The 3888-nt window shown below is 47.3% G+C and overlaps 1 long non-coding RNA gene across 1 annotated transcript in view; it reads right to left on the reverse strand.

The window, feature by feature from the left end:
• LOC102476363 (uncharacterized) overlaps positions 1-3888 on the reverse strand; it is a 6081-nt gene extending 2193 nt beyond the window's left edge. Inside the window, exons 1-2 of the long non-coding RNA XR_337620.2 lie at positions 3815-3888; positions 3243-3436 (exon numbers count right to left, since the gene is read on the reverse strand). This is a non-coding gene — a long non-coding RNA (uncharacterized LOC102476363). The remainder of the gene's footprint in view (positions 1-3242; positions 3437-3814) is intronic.

Here is a 3888-nt window from a genome sequence, read left to right on the forward strand (position 1 = left end):
TTTGGGGGTTTTTTTTTTTTTTTTTTTTTTTTTTTTTGAGAGATTTTGCTATATGGTGCGTGTGCTTGCTGGAGCAAGACAGAGAGAGACAGAAAGCGAGAAATCACCCCTCAGGGGGATGGCCACGCTGCAGTCCCTTCTCCTCCATTCTCCTCTCTGGCTCTTGGGCACGCACGCACACACGCCCGGCACGAGTTTTAATCTTCTGGGTCTGGGACTCCAACTGTACTTGACTATGTGAGAGTCCAGCAATGTAACCATTACCCCATCTGCTGGTCCCTATTATTATTATTTTCCATTTGCTACAGGGCATATAGGCTCACCAGAAGAGACAGAGAGAGAGAGGGAAAGTGAGAAAGCAAGCTGCCAGGCCCAGGACTTGAACTGTGGTCAGCTGTGTGAGAGTTCAGAGCCCCAACCTCCATGCCACCCACAGGTCCCTCTCGTTCTTTTTATCACCAGAGGAAGAGAAAGAGGGAGAGGAGAAGGGACGGGGGAGAGGGCTCGAGAGAAGAACCGGCAGATGGCGTAGCGGTTATGTTGCTGGACTCCCACATGGTCGACTGTGGTTCGAGTGTTGGAGCTGGTGGCTTCAAAATCACGCCAGGCATATGTGTGTGCGGGCCCAATGGAGGAGAAGGGATTGCGGTGTGGTCATTCCCCTTGGGGGGGTGATTTCTCGCTTTCTGTCTGTCTCTTTCTGGCAAGTGCACATGCCCTGTAGCAAAAATCTCTCCAAAAAAAAATAAATAAAATCTTTTTTTTTAAAAAAGAATTATCTTATTTAACTTTATTTACTTATTTATTTAAATTTGACCAGAAAGGGACAGAGAGAGAGAGAGAGACAGAGAGAAAGTGAGAAAGCAAGCTGCCAGGTCTGGTCCTCGAACCAGGGTTGGCCATGTGGGAGTCCAGCATCCCCAAGCGCCATGCCACCTGCCGGTCCCAATAAAATAATTCTTAAAAAAAATAAAGAGTGTAGAAGATCCTGTTATTGGGGCCAGCAGGTGGTATGGTTGGTTAAGGCTCTGGACTCCCATATGGCTGCCTGCATTTTGAGTCCCGGAACTGGCAGCTTGAAAATCACACTGGACACGTGCGTGTGCATACCCAAATACCAGGAGAAGAATGGAAGAGGAGGGGCTGCAGGGTGGCCCTCCCCGGCAAGGGGTGATTTCTCACTTTCTGTCTCTCTCCTGTGAGTGCACGTACCCTATGGGGGAAAAAAAAAATCCTATAATTTTGGGTTAGTCAGGTGGCATCGTGGTTAAGATGGCTGGGTTCCACATGGCCAACTGTGTAGTTCGAGCCCCAGATTTGATGGCTTATAAAACTGCCAGGCATTGAGGCTGGCAGGTGGCATGGTGGTTAAAGGCACAAGACTCCCACATGGCTGACCGCAGTTTGAATCCCGACCTGGTGGCTTGCTTTCTCACTTTCTTTCTCTCTCTCTCTCACTGTCCCTCTCTGGTCAAATTAAAACAAATAAGTAAAATAAAATAACTCTTTAACACACACACACACGGGGCCAGCAGGTGGTATGGTGGTGAAGAGCGCTGGACTCCCATGTTGGCTGAAGGCGGTTCGAGTCCTGGACCTGGTAGCTTGCTTTCTCACTTTCCCTCTCTCTCACTCTGTCCCTCTCTGGTCAAATTAAAATAAATAAAATAAAGTTCAATAAAATAATTAAAACACACACATACACACACACACACATGCCAGGCATGTGTGTACATACGCCCAAAATCCTCAGAAGAAAATGGAGAAGGGATTGTGGTACAGCCATCTCTGGTGAGGTCAGGAGGGTGCTTTCTCAGCTTCTTCTCTCTCTCTGTCTCTCTCCCCCCTGAGAGCGCATGTACCCTAAAGCAAAATTACAAAAAAAGAAAAAAAAAAAGCCACCCAAAAGCGTAATTTTAAAATATTGACTACATACCGAAATAGTGCCATTTTGGACCTATTGGGTTAAATAAAGCACATTATTAAAATGAACATACCAGTGGCCAGCCAGGTAGCATGGTGGTTAAGGCAGTTGGATCCCACATGGCCAAGTACTTGGTTCAAGTCCCAGACCCGGTGTCTTAAAAAAACCCCGGGCACATGTGTGTATGCCAAAATCTCAAGAAGAGAATGGAGAAAGGATGGTGGCATGGCTGTCCCCCGGGGGTGTGTGTGTGTGTGTGATTTCTCACTTTCCCTGCCTTTCTCTGTCTCTCTGTCTCTCTACAGCAAGAGCATACACCCTATAGCAAAAATTAAATAATAAAAAAAAGACACATCTGGATCTTTTCACTGTCTAAAAAAAGTAATGATGTAATAAATTTAAATTACATACTTAGTTGACAAATTCATTTCTCCCATAAATTTCTACTGGATGGCGCTGATCAAGAAAATATGCTAGGGGAACCAGCAGTTAGCGTAATGGCTATGTCGCTGGACTCCCACGTAGTCGACCGTGGTTCGCGTCCCGGACCCGGTGGCTTAAAACTCATGCCAGGCGCGTGTGCGTGCGTGCCGAAGATCCCGAGAGGAGAATGGAGGAGAAGGAAAAAGAAAGAAAATATGCTAGGGGCCAGCAAGTGGCATAGTGGTTAAGGTGCTGGGCTCCCACATGCTCAATCATGGTTTGAGTCCTGGACCTGGCAGCTTGCTTTCCCAATCTCCCCTTTCCTTCCCTCTAGCCCCCGTGAATGCATGTGTCCTATGGCAAATTAAAAAATAAATACAGTTAAATAATTCTTTTTTTTTTTTTAAGAATTATTTTATTTAACTTTATGTATTTATTTTAATTTGACCAGAGAGGGACAGACAGGGAGAAAGTAAGCCACCAGGTCCGGGACTCAAACCGTGGTCGGCCATGTGGGAGTCTAGCGCCCTTAACCACCATGCCATTTGCCAGCCCAAGTAATTCTTTTTTTTTTTTTTTTGAGAAGTTCCTGCAATAGGGCACGTGCGCTCGCCAGAAAGAGAGAGACACAGAGACAGAAAGTGAGAAATCACGGGGAGATGGCCACACCGCAATCCCTTCTCCTCCATTCTCCTCTTGGGCTCTTGGGCACGCATGTACACGCACCAGGTGTGAGTTTAAGCCACCGGGTCTGGGACTTGAACCAGTGGTCGACTACATGGGAGTCTAGCGACATAGTCATCATGCCAACTGCTGGTCCCACAATTAAATAATTCTTAAAAAAAAAAAAAAAAGGAACATACCCTAATAGGGCCAACTGGATTAGCATACGCACTGTTAGGGTACTAATCAACTGATGCTGGGTCCCTATAGAAGGTCGCAGGTTCGGAATCCTCCGTCGACCAGTAGATGCGGCAACTTGTATCCATGGTTCTGATTGGCTGGGAAGGCGAGGGGCCTGGATCCCAGTGACAGACGCAGTTGAGGGTATTCTGTCTTCCTGTCTCTCACTTCCATAAGAGAAATAAACTAAAAAATATAATGTCGGCTACTAGAAAATTTTCAAATTAAACCTGTGGCTTTCATATGTTTCTTCTGTACAGTGCTGACCTATTAGGTCAGCGCAACATTTATATTCACCGCCTATATAGAAACCGGCACGTAGTAGGCACTTAATAAAATGTTAATGAATGAATGTGATGTGGGGGTCTCTGGGAACCCCCTTTGTCTAACAGCGAGCAATCTGGAGCGCTGACTCCGTCCCAATCTAAACTGCACCAGAAAAGGAAACTGAGGCCCGGCGAGGTGACGTCAGTCTTGCCCAACGGCACGTAGTGCGGCAACGTCGGAACCGGGATTCGAACCCCAGTCCTCATCCCACAGCCCTGGCGCGCTAACCGTTCCTACCTGGCTGGAGGTGGTAGTGGCGGCGGGACGGGCAGGTGCGGGCGACAAGACAAGAGGCGCCGCTGCTTGGCCAG

This window comes from Tupaia chinensis, unplaced genomic scaffold (genome assembly GCF_000334495.1).
Source record: "Tupaia chinensis unplaced genomic scaffold, TupChi_1.0 Scaffold148210_1, whole genome shotgun sequence".
Taxonomy (NCBI): Eukaryota; Metazoa; Chordata; class Mammalia; order Scandentia; family Tupaiidae; genus Tupaia; species Tupaia belangeri.